The following is a 21,197-nucleotide window of genomic DNA, read 5'->3' as shown; positions in this document are numbered from 1 at the left end:
TCACCTTCCAGGAGAGAATATCCCATCCCCTTTACATTCCCTCCTCTCGCTGTCCATAATGAACCCTGAGGTTAAGTGCAGCATCCTAGGAAGTAATAGAGTGCTGCCAGATAGAGGAAATGGGGCTCTTTTTGACGTTGTAGAGTAGAGTTGTCATAGCTGCTTGGAAATTTATGAGAGGAAAATAAACATCTGTCATTTTTAATCCATTCTTGTTTGAGTTTCTGCTCATATTTTATCTCAAATACTAACTAATACAGAGAGGAAAGAAGTGTGGTGAGATATACCATTTCTTACAGATTCAACCTAACTGATCTGTATTATAGTAATTGTTAAGTTGATAGTTGGTTGAATCATTTTATAGCAAGTCACAAAGCAAAATAATAGAAAGTATTTTGTAACTATTAAGCAAGAGACAACCCCATAACTTAATAACATTTTTACATATAACCCAGGGACTTGGTGTATTTTTTTATGGTAAAGAGAATGTAACCAATTGAAATCCATTGTGACTATATTCAAGTTTAAAAATGTTCATAAAATCTCTTTTGATGGCTGCATAGTATTCCATTGTGTATATATACCACATCTTCTTGATCCATTCATCTGTTGATGGACATCTAGGTTCTTTCCATAGTTTGGCTATTGTGGACATTGCTGCTATAAACATTCAGGTGCACGTGCCCCTTTGGATCACTACGTTTGTATCTTTAGGGTAAATACCCAGTAGTGCAATTGCTGGGAAATCTTGCCATTTGCGACAACATGGATGGAACTGGAGCATATCATGCTTAGCGAAATAAGTCAAGCAGAGAAAGACAACTATCATATGATCTCCCTGATATGAGGAAGTGGTGATGCAACATGGGGGCTTAAGTGGGTAGAAGAAGAATCAATGAAACAAGATGGAATTGGGAGGGAGACAAACCATAAGTGACTCTTAATCTCACAAAACAAACTGAGGGTTGCTGGGGGGAGGGGTGTTGGGAGAAGGGGGTGGACATTGGGGAGGATATGTGCTTTGGTGAGTGCTGTGAAGTGTGTAAACCTGGTGATTCACAGACCTGTACCCCCGGGGATAAAAAATATATGTTTATAAAAAATAAAAAATTTAAAAAAAATGTTCATAAAATCAAGTCTGGTAAACATCTAATCTTTTTTTTTTTTTTTTAAGAATTCATTTATCCATTTGACAGACAGAGATCAGAAGTAGGTAGAGAGAGAGAGAGAGGGGGAAGAAGAAGGCTCCCTGATGAGCAGACAGCCTGATGCGGGGCTTGATCCTTAGACCCCCGAGATCACAACCTGAGCTGAAAGCAGAGGCTCAACCCACTGAGCCACTCAGGCACCCCAATAAACATCTAATCTTGAGAGTCATTTTTCTAAAGTTGGATTTTTGAATATTGAGTGTTATAATAGCATGACAAAGCTTCAATCAGTTCTAATTTTGACTATGATTTTAAAAAGTTAACATTATAAATAAATATTAGAATAAGTGCTTTATCTCCTGATGCCTCATGCTGAAAAACATATAATATAGAGATATTTCTCATTTTTCTCAAAGCATATATTATGAGAATACTTAGTATATTTTCAATTATTATGTTAGAGAAGTAATATTCTTAATAATGAAGGTGCAAGTTTATTATTATTATTTACTACTGTATATACAAAGTACCCCAAAACTTAGCAGTTTAAAATGACCATCACTTTATCTGCTCATGAGACCATGGATCAGGAATTTGGGAAGTCTCAGGAAGTATCTGCAATGAGCACTGGCTTCATCTGTTTTCTCCCTGTACTATGCAGGGAAGGTCCAAAAAGTTGTCTCATGCATCTAGCATCGATGTACTTCCTTGTGTGCTTTCTTCCTTTCCAATTAAGAAGACTAGGTTTCTTCACAAGATGGCAGTTACCTACACTTCTTATATGACAGATGGCTTCCAAGGGAGAGCATACAACAAAGGTGCAGAGAATGTACCAGTTTCTTTAGCCTGTTTAGAATTTATACCATGTTCTTTCTGGTACATTTTTCTGGTCAAAGTCAGTAACAGGGCCCACCTGTGTCAAAGAGAAGGAAAATAGACCCCTCCTCTCAACTAGGAAAGGCAAGGAGTTTGTGGCCATTTTGAATCCATCATAACATAAAGCTAGATTTTAGATATCATGGTAAAAGTATGAAGAAGCTGCACACACCCATAAATTGGAAAACGAAAAAGGAATAAAAGACTTTCAATATAAACTTTCCTTTTCAATTTCCTGGCAACATTAAAAATTGTCCATGAATAATATGAAATTTCAGAAAACTATGGGTAGCATTTGAATAGACTGCTAGAAATATATAATTTAAATGATATATTTCTACAGAAATATCTTTTAAAATGGCAATAGGGAGGGGTTGTCTGGGTGGTCAGTTGGTTAAGTGTCTGCCTTTTCCTCAGGTCATGATCCCAATGTCCTGGGATCGAGCCCCACTTAGGGCTTTTTGCTCAGCAGGTAGTCTGCTTCTCCTCCCTCTGCCTGCCATTCACCCTGCTTGTTCTCTCTCTCTCTCTCTGTCAAATAATTAAAATCTTTCAAAAAGCCAATAGTGATAAATCTGATTTCTTTAAAAGTTTTATTCATTTATCCCAGCTTTGTTAGGATATAATTGACATATAACATTGTGTAAGGCTAAGGTATGTAATATGATGGCATATATTTTGAGATAATAATCACAATAAGGTTAGTTGATGCATCCATCAATTGAGGAATTTTACTGAAACTATGAGAAAAAGAAGAAAATCCTTCATAGAATTATTTATTCATTTTTTTCATTTTCCCAACAAATATTTTTTGGGGGATTTCATGAGCCCAGGGATTGTGTTAGGCAAACAAGTTTTAACAATGAAAAGACAAATACTGTTTTCTTTCCTTGATGGTGCTTCAACTTAATGTTATAAAACAACTAGCAAGATCATTCAGCCGGAGCTTTGATAATGTAGAAAAACAGTCTTTGTATAATCTATATAAATTTTATGTGAAAAGGATTAAGATAACATAAAACAATAAAATACAAATTCATGGATGCTTTCAGTTACTCAATCAAAGAGGCATAATTTAAGGTTTTGTTCTATCCCCAGCTCATCCTAAATATTAAGGCCAATGCACAAACCATGTTTTAACAGAAACAGATGCTTCCCAGCACAAAGGACAGTCACATCTGCTCTATAACTCCACATGGGAACGTCTTCTTATTGCTGAGCAGCCCATCCCCAGTTCCAAGAACACATGAGCCTCTTAAAACAAAGTTGAAAATCTAGTGGCTTGCAAGTCAGCTGGCAGTGTATCTGCATTTTTCAGCAGGCTTGGATATCAGGGGGAGCTTAGTGTTCACTCTGTAACTGACCCCTCTGAGCCAAGTTCAGAGTGGTGTGAGTTATCAAATCTGACAGCCTTTTGGCAAGTCTTTGAAGGCTCTCAGGCCAGACTACCTTCCAAGCTCAGCTGGGATCAATTAGGATAAATAATAGTTCTTGCAATAGCTAGTTCCTACCATGCTTTTAAAAAGTATTCAGTGTGCAATAAAGCAATTTACGGCTTACCTGTACCATGCTATCCATTCAAAAGAAAATAAGATCAAACTGAAAGGTTAGAATGTCCTGAGTCTCAGAACAGTGCAGTGCTGGAGAAGGGAGAGATGAAACGAAGAGGCCAACATTTTGAAGACTCTTCATTCTCTAAATGTATATAAGACCTAATTAAACAGATATTCAAAAGTATTTTATTCCTCCCAAATCTGAATTCCCACCCCAAAAGCAATTTTCTTGTTAAAATATATCTTAAACACCCATCCCCACACCCACAACAACCACCCTCAGCAACCAAAGAGACCTGGTACTATATAACGCAGATTTCTGCTTCTCCGACAAAAATTGAACTCAAGCACCAGTCACTGGTGAACAATAAATGGTAGGCACCCTATGAAAGTTACAACAGCAAATGATACTTTTCCAAGGCAAGTGTAAGGCTACATTTAATACTGCTAATTTTCTGGCTTCATGTGAACCAAGTTTTATTTTTATTGGGTGTTTCTTGTTACGTAGCTTGACAGCAAAGTACTGCAACTATCTTATGGCTGAAGTTCAAACCTTGATGCTTTGCCAGAAATTTTCTTTTTTGACCTTATTAGTTGCTACTAGAATCATGAAACTATCATGGCACCTCATTAATGATTGTGTAGGTTTGACGTTGCTTTGCCACAAAATGGTACTGTTTGTTCAAAGTTGCTCTGTATTTGCTTTATAAGTGTGTTCTGCTTCACTTGGTGTCTCTACTTTTTTGGCCTCACCTCCGTATATTTTTAACAAAAAAGATTGATGGTTAATAAGAATGTTTGGGTTTTAGTGGGGTGTTTCTTTTTTCATTCAGAGATGAAAAGTTATTGGAAGTTCATTCTCTAGAAACATTTTGCATAAGTGAACAGTAGGAAGTGTATTTTTTCAGGTAGCTTTATCCATTATATTAATAACTTTGTTGTAACAAAAGAAGACTGTGGAGAAATTCATTTAATCATGTTTATAAGTGCTAAAACAGATCTATAAATGCGATTGATTGCTGGCTGCTGAAATTTGCAGGAGTGCTTATTTGGTACAGCCCTAGCTAACTGCTATGGATGTGGGGATCCTCAGACACACTCCCTGCTTCCCCCAAATGTACTTGCTAAGCCTAACTGACTTCACTGTTCTCTGTAACTCAATCTCTAAATTCATTGAGTTTATGGAACTAAAATGATACAGTGCTGTCAAATGGAATTAGGTTCTTAAGAATTATTAATAAATGTTATTATTTTGGTGAATATCTAAAACATAGTACTTTTAGTAGAAAATAGTTTTAAATGAACACAATATATGCTTTGGTTGAGTGGTACATAGAGTATCTCATTGTTTTTCAATCTTCAGTATGGCTCATGGTGTGTGCATGTGTCGTTGTGTGTGCACACACATTACATTCCCTAGTATCTGAACCTGGGAAGATCAGAGTATTATAGTATATGTTCAAATTATTTTGCAAATCATTTTTGCATTACTGACTTCCAATAGAGAAGTTAGTGAAAAATACGGAAAAATTGGGGTAATAAAAGAGAGAAACTGAAAATACTAGATTGCATTCTGTTTAATCTAACAAATATTTACAGAATCTTTATGCTTTCACTCTTTGAAATATGGAAGACACAATGGATACAAGGTTTAGTCTCCGGCTCTGTTAATATTAAGAATCTCAATGAGAAAATCTCAATACAAAAATAATAATGAGGTATCGGTACAAGATGGCTGATAATCCAAAGTGAGTAGAGTCACTGACAATAACCAGACCAAGAAGAAGGGAGAGCTGACTATGGACCAATATACTCAAGGAAGATTTTGTTGGAAAATTATGATTTGCATTCATCACTGTCTTACGTAGATATCTGGAGAAGGGAAGAGAAAATATAATGAATGAAGCACTGAGAACGTGAACAGCATGAGCAAGAACTAAAAGTTAAGGGGAGAACAAGGTCCCAGGATGACTAATTCACAATTGGATAATCATCTTTAAATAATCAAGAAATGACTTTAGTTACAACATTTTGTAGCATATTTTACTTCTGCAAATACGATACTCATCAACTATGTTAACTTGTTTATCTACACAATTTTCTTGTGTTTATTTGTCTAGAAATCTGTTACACACACAAGAAGAATTCTTTTGGTGACACACTGTCTATTTTGCACAGATTTCCTAAAGGCAAACACCTGCAGAGACCCTCTGCAGTGCAAGGCTAAGTCTAGAGTTTTGTTTTAGAATATCTGCTTGTCTTTTTTTTGTTTTGTTTTTTGGTCAGTTTGTTGGTTTTAATATTTATAAACATAACATTATTTAAAAATTGAGCATATTTTTTCTTATTCATGCTGTTACCCATTTACATTAACCCTTAAGCACTTTTTATTTAATTTTCCAATTTTTCTTTTATTTTTATTTGGGACTTAGAATTTATCTTTCAAATTCATGGAGGATTTTATGTAAATGAATTAATTTGATATTTGTTTCCCATATTTTTCTACTGGTTTTGCACTGCAATTTTACCGTTTTATGTTAATATACAAAATATAACCTAGTAAAATTACAAATCTTTAATATCAAGTGGTCTGTAATTTATTTTTAAGTGTTTTTAGAAAAAGCAGTGGAATGTACAAAAGTAGAAAAGTTAACTGCAAATCTACAAACTTGGAGCTGTTTAGATCATATTTGAAGGATGTTCTCTGAAATTCTTATTATAGAAACAGCTAAGAAAAACACTTAAATATTAAAATATTAAATAATATAACATTTCACTAACTAATGGACACTAATAAGTTGTGGTAGCTTGTCTTTGAGGTGGCTCCAGAGAACCAGCCTGGCACTATCTGTCTGCAGCTACATGAGATACCCCAAGTGAAACCAAAAGAAGAACCTCACTGAGAAAAATTCGAAAGTTAGCAATAAAGAAACAAGTCAAAATAAAAACACACATATAAAGAATTCAAGTGTTTGTGGAGATTGACTGCATTGATAGTTAAGAGATAGAACAGAATTTTCTCAACCTGATAAAGTTTATCCCCCCTCACCCCGCAAAAACAAATCATCCAAAACCTATGGATAACATCCCTTATGATGAAAGACTGAACTGCTTAAAGTCAGGGACAAGGCAATGACGTTCATTCTTACTATTTTTACTCAACACTGCATTAAAAGACCTGGCCGGTGGAAAAAGGGAAAAATAAGTAAATAAATAAAAGTGATACAGATCTGTTTGCAGATGGTAAGTGTGTATGTAGAAAATCTTAAGTAATCTACAAAACATCTCTTGCAACTCAAGTAAATTTAGGAAGATTGCAGGGCACATGGTCAATATTACAAATCCTGCCATTTGCCACAAAATGGATATACCTTGAGGGTATTATGCTAAATGAAATAGGCCAAACGGGGAAGAATAAATATGACATGATTCCATTTTTGTTAGAAATCCCGAATAGTCAAATTGTGCAGAAAAGAAATGAGCTATCAACCCATGAAAAGACATGGAGGAACTTTAAATGCATATCACTAAGCCAATCTGAAAAAGCTATGTATTGTATGATTCCAACTATATGACACTTTGGAAAAGGCCAAATATATATATAAATATAAATATAAATATAAATATAAATATAAATATATAATATATGAAAGAAACATAATGTTGGAAAAGACCTTTTCAAACCATGAAAGTAAATTTCTAAACACATTAATACACTATAGTTCAAATCCTTGGTGTGTTTTGCTTTAACAGAAGGCAGCACCAGGCTGAATCATTGACGATTCTTATTTAAAGTCTTTTCTTGCTGCTGTGGGATCCCACGACTTGCCAGGGTTCCTCCATGACTACCATCTGTTTCTCCCCTATTTTCAAAGCAATACTGTTACTTCTTCTGTCTCCAGCTCTCTGGGTCTCTTTCTCTGTCTCCCTCTCCTTTCCAATCCTTCTTTCTCTTTCTCTCCCTCCTCCCTCATACTCCTTCCTTTTCCCTTCCCCCTCTCTCTTTCCTTGTTTGTCAACCTAGAAATTTCCATATGATTCCTGAAAACTAGAACACTAAGATATTCCTCCTTTTGAAAAGCTACACCATATTAAATAAATTATTTTACAAAGAACTCCATGAGGTTTTTAGTCATTTTTAAAAATTATACTAGAATTCTGTGTCCTGGCTCCCATTTAACCTGATGAAACAGGGCTAGGCAATTTTAAAACATTTTATGGAAAGTGTTTTTTATGGTAATCATATTTTCCCTGAATTTAAGTTCCTAAAACTTAAGTGATGGATGTTAACTCAATTATTGTAGCAATCATTTTTCAGTTTATACATATATCAAATCATTATGCTGTACACTTAAAATTAACAATAAGTCAATTATATTTTGATTTCATGAAAAACCACATTAACTCAAAGGGCATGTGTAAGGGGAAAAATGACGAATCAATACTCGTATTACATTTCCCATGTATTCAACTAAATCTTATTATCCAGAACTATTAAGGAATTATTCATATTATTCATGCTGCAAATTAAATTGCTTATCATAAACCTCATTTTAATCTTTCAGAACTAGAAAAGAAAAGTCAAAATTGCTTTCTGATCATAATACTGAATAAAAACATCATTATTATTATTAATGGATAGAGTGGTAATTGCAAATATTTCTAATTAATTTTCCATAGCAAACTACACTTTTGATTACTCACAAATTTTCTATTACTTCATGATTTAAATATTTGCTCTTTTTATTAACTTTATGATGCCCATTTTTTAAGATCTCATCACCTCCAGAAATGAAATTCCTATCATCAATCTTATTACTTGCCTATTAAACTCAAATTTAAATTTTCATACCTGGCCTACTGTCCCTCCAAAAATAGAATATGATGGGAAATAGTTGCTACTCTTGACTAAAAACAGATATAATCTATAATAAATTATCATTATCTACATGTAAAACCAAAACTGTAAGCTATCTGAGAAGTGTGAGTTCAAAAGATTTTAAAGATTTTATTTATTTATTTGACAGACAGAGATCACAAGTAGGCAAAGAGGCAGGCAGAGAGAGAGAGGGAAGCAGGCTCCTTGCTGAGCAGAGAGCCCGATGTGGGGTTCCATCCCAGGACTCTGGGATCCTGACCTGAGCTGAAAGCAGAGGCTTTAACCCACTGAGCCACCCAGGTGCCCTGTGAGTTCCAACATTTTAATAACAAAAGCACTTTCAATCTATACCTCCATACAGCCTTTGATCTACACATCCCCTAGACCTAATCAGTAAAATCTTCCTACACCTTAAAATAAACATCAGCAAAAGTTTTTGGTAAAGGACCAGATAAATTTTGTGGGGCACATAATAGCTTCTGTTACATATTTTCCTATGCAGCCATCAAAAGAAATGATTTTTTAATTGATTTTTTAAACAACACTTCAACAATGTTTAAACCAACCAAAGATGGAGGTCCACATTCTATTTGGATGAACTCAGTCTTGTGTCCACATCTCTTCGTGAAAGGCAGGAGAGTGGAGTCATACTGGTCATCTAAAAGGGAGAAGCAATAAATAGCTATAGCAATAAATACTTAGTATCTGACTTAGGTACATAGAGACAAATAAATGAAACTGAATAAACTAAATATACCATAAATTTCCATTAATAAAAATATATTTCATTATTAACAGAAATTTGATTTTAAGCCAAGTTTTCTACAAATCAAACATTTCCTTAAACAAAAGGTACCTTTAGATAAATTAATTTAGATGAACTTTTTCTAATTTTATAATGAGAGAGAGAAAGAAAGAAAGAAAGAAAGAAAGAAAGAGAGAGAAAGGGAGGAAAGAAGGAAGGAAGGAACAAAATAAGGGAGGGAGGAAGAAAGAGACAGAAGGAGAGAGAGACAGAGGAAGAGAGAAAAAGAGAACTTCTCATTTTGGGTTCATAGTACCTTCCAGCAACATAAACCAGATATTAATAAACAGCCACATTAATAATTCAGTGAAGTGGTAAGAGAGACAGAGACTGAGTATCTTTATATTAGATGTTTATATATAATTGATAATCGTCATATTCAATGTGGAATAATGGTTATTTATGTCAGATGAGTAAGGTTTAGTTAATCCAAGACTGAGCCCTTCCCCTTGGCCTGTCAGAAAAATAGTTGTTGTCTCACAAAGCTCCATGTAAACTAAATTTACACCATGATTAAGGTATTCAATTCTGGTCATCTAAAAGATGTGGACCCTAATCCTGATCATGCCAGGGGATGGGCTGTCAAGAAACAGCTGGAGTCAAGTTTCTGTCCTATGAAATGGCTGTTGGAAAGGTCAGATTCTGATCTTACAGTGTAGAAGCCCCACAGCCATGAGGTCAGGAGTCTTCTTCCAGGGCTGTCAGCCTGCCCTATTGGACCTTGTGAGGCTCTGGAATAAATGAGCAACTTGAGTTTCCCCCAGTGAATGCGGCAGGGACAGCCAGAGAGGGAGGCACTACTGAACCATCACACTTACTTGAAAGACAATGTAATTTTTTCTTACATACTTTTAATTTTTTATTTATTTTACAGTGTAAAGCTTACCTTAGAATTTATAATTCCTTCCATTCATTTTTCTCCTTTATTCTCTTAATATTTTTCATTTTACCTTTATCCAATTTGGGGAGTTTTTAAAAGGGAGAGTTAAGTATAGATGTGAGGTGAAAGAAAAAAAGAACCAGGAAGCTAAATATACCATAAATTTCCATTAACAAAAAGATATTTCATTAGTTCCATTTTAGTGTTGTACCATAGTTGTTTTACTAATTTGTAGCCATATTTATTCAACAACAAGCTCCAATAATATCTGAAATTGACCAGGACTACAAAGGTAGAAAGCACAAAGCATAAATATGTCACTGAGTTTAATAAATTATCCCACATGTTTATGTTTGAGTTAACTTGTTTTATTGGAAATTGCTGTTTTATTTGAAATCACTAATTTACAAAGAATGCATCTCTTTAGAGCTTTTTTCTCTAGCTAGACCTTCACAAAGCCGCCATTTCCAATTATTTTATCTTTCCAGGAAAATACCAATGTAGTGATTCTCAAACTAACTACTGATAAAATTGAAGATTGGTAACTTACTTAAATATTACCAAAAACATAATGTGTAAATACATTGTAAGCCTAAGTTGTTTTTATAATATAAGCAATCTTTTTTTTTTTAATTTTATTTTTTTAGTGTTGCAAGATTCATTGTTTATGCACCACACCCAGTGCTCCATGCAATACGTGCCCCCCTTAATACCCACCACCTGGCTCACCCATCCCCCACTCCTCTTCCTTCCAAAGCCCTCAGTTTGTTTCTCAGAGTCCATAGTCTCTCATGCTTCATCTCCCCCTCTGGTTTATCCCAATTCACTTTTCCTTTCCTTCTCCTAATGTCCTCCATGTTATTCCTTATGCTCCACAAATAAGTGAAACCATATGATAATTGACTTCCTCTCTTAACTTATTTCACTCAGCATAATCTCTTCCAGTCCCATCAGTGTTGACATAAAGGTTGGGTATTCATATATACAGTGGAATAGTATGCCTCCATCAGAATGGAATATTATGCATCCATTACAGTCATTTTTTAAAATAAATCTTAAGAGCTTTGATAGAAATGCATTTACTTGAGGTGTCCTTTTTTTTTTTTTTTTAAAAGATTTTATTTATTTACTTGACAGACAGAGATTGCAAGTAGGAAGAGAGGCAGGCAGAGAGAGAGGAGGAAGCAGGCTCCCTGCTGAGCAGAAAGCCCAATGCATGCGGGGCTGGATCCTAGGACCCAGGGATCATGACCTGAGCCAAAGGCAGAGGATTTTACCACTGAGCCACCCAGGCGCCCCTCCTTGAGGTGTCCTTTAAAGAAATTGTTTCAAGTATGAAATTATTACATTAAGGGGTACACCCATTCAATTTTATGTCATTGTCAGACTTTTATTCCTCTACTTTTCTTTGGGTGATATAGAGAAAGAACTTGTAAGCTATTTTCCAAGTGCCACATCCAACATCTTGGCCTGCTTTGATGCTGGCACAAGGCTTGTTACATGGTGGTATTTCTCTTGGACCATCCAGCTACCCTTCAAGCCTTCAGAAACATCACTTTTCATGACTAACCTATCATTTAAATAATCTCAAGGTTTTAACAATAATATTGGAAAATTATTTTGTAACTATTTTAACATAAAAGGATTTATTATAATGTCAAGGATGGGTGTCATTTGAGGTATCTGTATCTTATTCAACTGATAGTAGAGACCAAGCATAAAGAATGTAAGAGACCAGAAACTTCCCAGTGTCCCTTGTGATTCTTCATGTCACTACGGAAGACACAGTCAGGGAAGGAATTTAATAGAAAAAATAGCACAGGATAGCACTAGAGTATGTTGCTTTGTTTTAAGTTTCTTTTAAATTCCGGTTAGTTAACACACAGTGTAATATTAGTTTCAGGTGTACAATATAGTGATTCAACACTACCAAACAACACCGGTGTTCGTTGCATAGGGAATCCCAATTACCTAGTTCCCCTACCTCCCATCCACCTCTCCTCTGGAAACCATCAGTTCGTTCTCTATAGTTAAGAGTCTCTTTCTTGGTTTGCCTATCTTCTTTTTCTTTTCTTTTCTTTTTTTCATTTTTTTAGTGTTTTGATCTAATTGTTTTATAAGAAAAAGTTATAATTATAAGAATGTATATTTCTAGATTTGCACTATTGAACAAATGACAATTACTTATATGCAACAATGTTATTTGTTTTCCAGCTAGAAATTCATGCTTGATCCTAAAAATCCTTATTCCTGACCCTGATAGTCTCAACCCTGGAAGTCTTAGTTTTATTTAGCATTTGAAGGCATATTTGTAGGATTGTTATTATCCTCAACTGAAAGATTGTTGATTTAAACTTTTATCTCAACAGAAAGATGAATCATGTTAAGCTTTTTAAGCTTTGCTAATTTGAAGAGAAGAAAAGGGACAAGAAAATGAGAATAAATGAAACTTACTAGTTCTCTTTTGATTGGAAGTTATTTTTTTATAACCAATCATTTCATAAAGTTCTATCTAACAGTTTAATAGACTGCATACTTAATAAAGATCATGAAATATTGCATTTAAAATAATTTTGCTGCTAATGTTCCCTACTTGTCAAGTTTGGCCAAAACAATTCTACATTATACTTCACCATAAAGTAGTGATTGATCAGCCACCAATATCACTAATATCTTATATTGAAAATTCCCAAGCCAAAGAAATAGAAGATTTCTACAATGAGTTTACGATTGAAAATGAATTCTAATTACAAATTGTAAGAAGAGGAACATGTTTATTTGTTTGAATGGTTAATTACTATTATGATTAATTCACCTCTAATTAGAGTTAGAGAAGTGAAATTTGAATTATTATAGAGCAGAATATTAGAATTACTTCAATAAAATATAACCCAACTATATGCTATACAATTCATTTATTTTAATTATATCAATCCATCATTTTCCACCAACAAATCTTTGCATGTCACTGAATTACATTTTATTTCTAAGTGCCAGAGGTTGTAAGCAAAATTTGTCCTATTCAGATCTTAAATTTGTATAGTCTTTCTTGCCCTGTCCATGTTAGGTATATACAATATGTCACATACATATGTTGAAATGCCTTCATAATTCAAAATAAGCAACACAAACTTCAACTTTGGAGTATGTTTCATATAGTTCCGTCTTTAAGGTCTATCAAAATATATTATTTGCCCTCCTGATAATTATACTAAACCTCTATACAGCATTTCTGTTTTCTTTTTTATATGTGAATTCTTAATAACTCTCCCTTAGTCTGTCCCTAATACACTGCCCTGTTCTAAAAACAAAAAACAAAAGAGGTGTTGGTTCAATGAATAGTCTAATTTTGTAGCCCAGAGACTAAGGGAGCCTCCAGTCTTTCTTTATTGACTAACACAATATAATGAAAAAATTGAAAATCTTGTCACCAGCTAGTTCTGTGGGGCTTGTCAAAGTCATTTACTCTATCTGCCCTTGGTCCTTGTTTGTAAAAATAAAGAATCTAACCAACATTCCTCTCCAAAGCTCCATCTTAAACATAAATTTTTAGGATATAAAGTTTAATCAGAATTAAAACATGTTTTTGAAATAAAGACTGTAGAAGCAAAGTAATAATTTGCATGGTTTGCTAATTAACATAAACTAAAAATGAATCTAAAAAAGCATCACACATTTTAAGTGTTCATCTAACATTAGACACTGTTGCCAGTGATTTTGCTATTTTTTTTTAAAGATTTTATTTATTTATTTAACAGAGATCACAAGTAGGCAGAGAGGCAGGCAGAGAGAGAGGAGGAAGCAGGCTCCATGCTGAGCAGAGAGCCCGATGTGAGGCGTGATCCCAGGACCCTGGGATCATGACCTGATCTGAAGACAGAGGCTTTAACCCACTGAGCCACTCAGGTGCACCATGATTTTGCTACTTAGATTATACTATTTACCTATTCCAATTCACTTGTGCTGGAACTCTCTTTATACTCCCAAATGCAGCACATCCAATAACAGAAAAATTTCACTGACTTATTGAACTACCCAATCCTTAAGCAGATTTTTGCCAAAGTAGCACTTTTAAAAGTAATTGACCCACCTCCACATTTTTTTTTTTTTTCCCAAAAAGTCCCTTCCCTTGGATGACAAGCAGCAGCCAACCAGTGGAAAATTTTACAAAACTCTGTACTAACTTAATAGCAGATGGATATTTCCTCACTGCAGATGAAACAAATTGTTTCTCTTTGGATAGGTTTTCCCATTAAACAAACTTTTGCCATTGAAATCTATGTTTAGATTTGGGCTGCTGGGACATGACCAAGTTAAATAGATGCCTGCTAAAATATCTAGTTTTATTTTGCTGACTCAGAAACATGTTAATTGTTCTGTGAATTCAGCAATAATATCAATTATTATTTTAAATAATTACTTTGTCAAAAGGTGGTACTTCTAATGTTTGATTTATTTGGCTCGTGAAGTAGACTTCTATCTTATATAAATTACTTAAACTATCTACATTTCTTTTCCCTGAATACAAATGAAGCGTTTCAACTTTTGTGTGTGTGTGACAATCACACTTTGTTCAAATTTGCCCACAAAGAAGTTCAAGACCAGTAAACCCTATAACTGTTGCTTAATGGAAAAGAAGAAAGAAAAAAGATTTCTCAAAAGTTTATACCTATATTTGTTTTGGGCAACTTGCCCCTTCTTGATCTCAGTTTCCTGTGTGTAAAATGATGAGTTTGCATTAGATGATTTCCAAAGCCTTTCCAACCCTGAATGACTAGGACTCTATGACCCCATTTAGAAGCCTTCCTAAGCTAATTTACCACAGATGTATTCTTGTCCAATATCAATGCCAATAAACATCAGCACTGAGAAACAGCTAATAAGAAGCTAAATGTTTTTGATGGTGCAAACAGATATTAATATAAATGAAAACACAGCTTATTTTTCATTAGAGAGAATGGGATTTCTTTGGTCATTTTTTTGTGTTACCTATTACATATAAGGTTGGTTTTCCCACCTAACTTTCCACTTAACTTTTATTCTCTTTTCCATCTTCACTCTATCACTCTATTCGTCATCTTCTGTCATATTACAGATTCAGAGAGATTGAGTTGAGAATAGCATCAGTTGAAGGGGACTGTTATTCAAGCCTATCTCATCCCTCTCCTCACCCAATGTTCCCATGCCCTAGGCATGGCCATAAGGCATACAATGCTTAAGGATCAACGTGGTTACAAATAAAGAATAAAATGGAGACAACCCGTAAGAGACTCTTTTATTTATTTATTTATTTATTTATTTATTTATTTTTAATTTTTTATTTTTTATAAACATATATTTTTATCCCCAGGGGTACAGGTCTGTGAATCACCAGGTTTACACACTTCACAGCACTCACCAAAGCACATACCCTCCCCATCTCAGGAAACAAACTGAGGGCTGGTGGGTGGTATGGGGAGGGATAGTGTGGCTGGGTGATGGACATTGGGGAGGGTATGTGCTATGGTGAGTGCTGTGAATTGTGTAAGACTGAGGATTCACAAAGCTGTACCCTGGCACAAATAATACATTATATGTTAATTTAAAGAATGACTAAGTAGTGCACCTGAAACTAATGTAACATTGTCTGCCAACTATCCTTCAATAATAAAGATTAATTTTTTTTTAAATGACCTGTGGAAAATACTGGGTTTTTTTTTGTTTGTTTGTTTTGTTTTTTTTTTTGTTTTGTTTACAACATACCAATTCCCTGCTTCTCTCTTATTAATAAACCTTTTCAGGCAATAATATTTCCAGCCTCAAAAAATTACTCTAAGTCAATTAAAATCATTCTGTTTTTCAAAAGACCAAGAGAAACAGACCAAGAGAAAGCAAGAAAAAACCAAGAGAAGCATGCAGAAGTCCTGATTATTATTAAATGGCCGAACCCAAACCACAGCAACTATCAATATCTAGTCTTCTTGTCATATAAGAAAAAATCAAAATGTTTACTTGTGGTGAATATAATGATGGGCTGCCTAGATCCCTCCCTTAAGGATTAAAGGACTTAAGGGTGCCTGGATGGCTCAGTGGGATAAAGCCTCTGCCTTCAGCTCAGGTCATGATCCCATCATCCTGGGATTGAGCCCACATAGGGCTCTCTGCTCAGCGGGGAGCCTGCTTCCCCCTCTCTCTCTGCCTGCCTCTCTGCCTACTTGTGATCTCTCTCTGTCAAATAAATAAAAAAAAATAATAATAAATTTAAAAAATTTTTAAAAAGAAGCGACAGGCTGTGGGGGGTGGTGGGGGGAGGATAAAAGGACTTACTATCCAGCCACTAGGAAGATTATGGATTGACATCTCCTGACTGTCCAGCCCATTTCTGGAATTGTTTCAGCTAAAGAATGCCTCCTCACCCAGAGATATAGAAGTCTTACAGGAGAACACATATACAATGACTGGTTGATTTAAGGTGTCTCCCCGCAACACAGGGTATCCATCTCTGCAAACCATCCTACCTCTGGTGCTCACGAGAGCATAGCTGAGGTCTTGTTATCAGTAAACCTCAGCCCAGTTTTCCTTTCAGAGTCTTGCTTCCTTCACATCCCTAACATGATATTTTTGAAAATACTCCCTCTGAAAACTTCTGACACTAGTTTTTCTCTCAAATCTGCTCCTAACAAAACCAAATTATAATATTTGCTTAATCCATTGCTAGATTTTCTGTGACTTGTGGCCAAAATTATTCCTCATTTATATATGAATACAGGAGATGATTAGGAGACTAGAAGAGTTCTTTAATTGGAAACCACTGGATTAAACTGCTTTAGACCCCAATAAAGGAGACTTTGTAGTGTAATAGAAAATTTGTGACTATTCAGGGGGTAGGGTTCAAATCCAAACTTGGTTACTATAACCAACAAGGTAAATTTAGGCAAAATATTTAAGCTTCTATGAAGATCATTTTCCTCTAATGTTAAGTGAAATAATAATGTATTTATTATTTTATTTTTATTTTTTTGATAAAGAATAAAAAGGTAACAGATTTATATATTCAGCACATATAAACATCCCTTGACCACCTTTGGTGAAGCTTTAACAAAGTAGCCCATGAATAATAGCTAACACATATAGTCTCCACTCCATAAATGTCATTATTATTATTACATTAACTTAAGAATTGTTTTTCCAGAGCTCCTGGGAATTGGCTAGGCATCTGCCTTCATTTCAGGTCATGATCTCAGGATCCTAGATTTCAACCTTACATCCCATCCAGCTTCCTGCTCAGCAGGGAGCCTTCTTCTCCCTCTCCTTCTGCCTCTCCCCCCATTTGTGCACTCTCTCTCTCTTTCTCTCTCTAGCAAATAAATACATAAAATATTTTTTAAATAAAGTAATTATTTAAAAAAGAATTGGTTTCCTGAAAGAACACCAGTCAAAAATTATACTTCCAGATTTGACCACCCAAACACCTATGTTGCTCAAGTAAATTTTGGCATTTATTGATTTCTTATTTCAATTTTACTTTAAAATGTTTGTGGTCCACGATCTTCACTAGGATCTATGGAAATGGCACAAGTGGGAAGATTTAGGGAAATGGGAATGACGTGTCCACATTCAATCCTGTCTCTGAGCACCCTCAGAAAGAATCCAGGGGAGCAGAGCTGGGATGCATTCGTTATGGCCTTGAACCGAAGATGCAAGAATCCTCCAGATGGGGCACATGTGGCACTCCTACCACGATCAGAAGCCAAGACCTTTCTGTAGATACCCTTGTGCCAATTTTTACAGATACTTGTTCCTCTATGCATGGAAGCTTTGGGGCAGGCCCTTGTTCCTCACGTGCTTACTTCTGTATCTGCATCTTTAACTTTGGGTCATGTAGTAGATACACAGTAACTATTTACTGATCTTGAAAATAAGTTGTGTCTGTTCTTCAGTATGCTATGCCTTTAGCAGTAAAGAATTAACTTTTCTTCTGAGTTAGTAAGATGTCTTTCACTCTCTATATTAAAAAAAAAAAAAAGTCAGTGTTTCAGGAAGATCATCTCTTAGAACAAGGGGAAAGAAATGCTGTAAATGTTATTATAGAAGAATTATTGACAAAGTGAGGCTTATTCGTGATAATTAACATACCTCAGCTTCTATACAATTTGCTCGTGAACAAAGACTTTCTTCTCTTAAGGAGTTCATGGTCTGGTGGGAAAGTTAATGGTTAAAGTCCATGTGGTGAGAGCCCCTAAGTATGTACATCGGCTGGCTTGCCACTGCTGGAATCTGAATAGAGGTGGGCAGGCTGCCAGGAAAGGTATATCAAGGTTCTGTTTCTTTTAAAAGCCACAGTTCCCTGGGGAGCAGCAATTACTAGGCGGATCGAGATAGCAGTTGGGCTGCAGCTCTACGCCTCTAGAAGAGGTTGCAGACTGGCAACTTGCAAGCTAAGCCTGGCCCACAGATATGTTTTATTTGGATCCTGTACTTTTTTTTTTTTTTTAATGTTACGAACATTTAAAACCGGGAAATTTCACGTAAAAAAAAAAAAAAAAAAAATTTCTGGCTTCTGTTGAAAAAATTGAAATATCTGGCAATACTGGGCTTCATTGCCTACATGACAACAGCTGGCTAGATCTATGTAATGGTTTTTGAACAAGAAAGGCATGTGGTCTTCTGTTTAGTACAGTCCACACCACTCCCTAATAGTCTCCAATTCTGAACTGGAGTGTCAGTTGTCATTTATCATTATACTTGTAGTTTCAAGGAGTAAAGAAGTATTTTTTTTTTTAAAGATTTTATTTATTTATTTTTCAGAGGGAGAGTGAGCACAGGCAGACAGAGTGGAAGGCAGAGTCAGAGGGAGAAGCAGACTCCCCGTGGAGCAAGGAGCCCGATGTGGGACTCGATCCCAGGACGCTGGGATCATGACCTGAGCCGAAGGCAGCTGCTTAACCAACTGAGCCACCCAGGCGTCCCAAGAAGTACTTTTTGTAGAGATTTACCTCTATAAAAAAATAAGATAAAACAGATTTTTTTAAATGAAAGTTTTTCTTTTTAGAGGTGAAAAATAATCATCATATTTAATATACAGTATCTGGCTGGCCCTAAACTAAGAGAAAACCCTCAGTACCGTGGGGTTTCATAAAGTGTTAGAGGAAAAAAGCCTCCAGCTGACTCATGAACTGGACCCCAGCAATCAGAGGCTCCTCTATCCTTAGAACATGTGTCCCACTTGCCTTCTCCACCCTCAGAGGCTGCCCCAAGGACACATCCCTGAGGTAGTGATGAGACCATCTAGACAGTATATGTGACTGTGCCCAGTAAAGTCCTCTATATAAACATTTAAGATTCTGGCAGGCAAGTGTAGAAATCTTTGTCTTGTAGCCGCAAGGAATGTACACTGTGTACATTCCTTTGTTTATTAAACTTGCCATCTCGCAATTTAGCACAGCCTGCCTCTTGGTATAAGGGATGGTTTCAGATTTTACCTAAGAAGCTCTCAAGGAGATTGTGAACAAAAGAAAGATTAATCTCGTGAAAAGATGACCCTTCCCATAACCACATAGTACTGCTACAGTATTATGTATCATAATATATATAATATATTATGTTACATTTTATATATTATATATATTATATAACACACAATTTGGGGTAGGATTTGACATATCATAAGACCAACCACTCAACCACTGAGACAACCACTCAGATAAATGGATAAATTTGAATAGTAAAAGAGCTTGGACCAAGCCATTTCTCATACCACATAAATCATTCTGAAGGAGGCTTTCTGTCCTCTAGGGTATGAAAGAAATGTGTGTATTTTAAAACCCTGCAGGAATAGTAACACCTCTCCACCAGCTGAGAACACCTACAACAAAATATTACAGATCTGTAGTTCCAAAATGTATCCATTAGAATCTTTCATAATATCATCTGCCATTCAATAAACAGAATTATTGCATTAAAAAATATATCATCTGATAAAGACTTTAAAGGACATGTCCCAGGACTTTATACTTGACCTTGTTCTGTTCCATATTTTTTTTTAAAGATTTTATTTATTTATTTGACAGACAGAGATCACAAGTAGGCAGAGAGGCAGGCAGAGAGAGAGAGGGAGGAGGAGGAGGAGGAGGAAGCAGGCTCCCTGTTAAGCAGAAAGCCTAGGACCCTGGGATCATGACCTGAGCCGAAGGCAGAGGCTTTAAACCACTGAGCCACCCAGGCACCCCAGTTCCATATTTTTTTAATCAATAGTTAATGAAGAGAGTGAAGAGTTGTTTAACATATGTATAGATGACTGCATTTGGAGGAACGAATGTCCCCAAGCTTGTTTTCAGGTTCAGTATCCATATCCAGAGAGTTACCACGCTACAGATCAGTTTATTCCCCTCACCTCCTGATAGGCTTGGCCAATCAGATGCTCCTGCCTAGACATTTGATGCTGGAATGGGGAACACAGAGACCTTGAGCAGTGAAGAAATTATTCATAATGGCAGTGCTGCCAGGTTGAAAATCTTGTGGAAGTGGTCCTTATACAATAATACGAAAGAAGTTTCCTATGTAGATTCCCTTCATTACTGACCATTTTATGAATCTGGTTCCCCACCCGTATACCAATTCTGTGCACTTTTTCATTGGATTCTAAGAAATGATTTTGCTTCAGAAATTAACTAGAGATGATTTCTGTTGCTTTCAGGCAATAAGTTGATTAAGAAAAAAATTAATTAAGAGACTATTTTATAAAGGTCAATGCACATGTATTAATTTACAAGAAGTAAAATTTCAAGGGATTGGTTTTGGTGTCTTATGCCCACCCAGGACACTCTCTTCTAAGAAAAGTTCCTATTGTAATCTGCATTCCAATCAGAAGATCTGAGGAATATAGAATCCATGAGAGAGTTTAGTGACTCACATGGTTACAACTAATCACAGGATCATTAGCAGGACTCTTCTGTTGTAGAGGCAAAAGAAAGCAGAAATTTGGAGTTTCTCTAAATTATTTCTTCTCTAATTTCTAGTTTTCAGTATTTCCTGATATGCATTCTGATTGGTATGTTGTAATGTCAAACTTTTTCCT

Source organism: Mustela putorius, unplaced genomic scaffold (genome assembly GCF_011764305.1).
Source record: "Mustela putorius furo isolate JIRA1106 unplaced genomic scaffold, ASM1176430v1.1 tig00000832_pilon_pilon_pilon, whole genome shotgun sequence".
Taxonomy (NCBI): Eukaryota; Metazoa; Chordata; class Mammalia; order Carnivora; family Mustelidae; genus Mustela; species Mustela putorius.
This window is presented reverse-complemented; position numbering follows the sequence as displayed.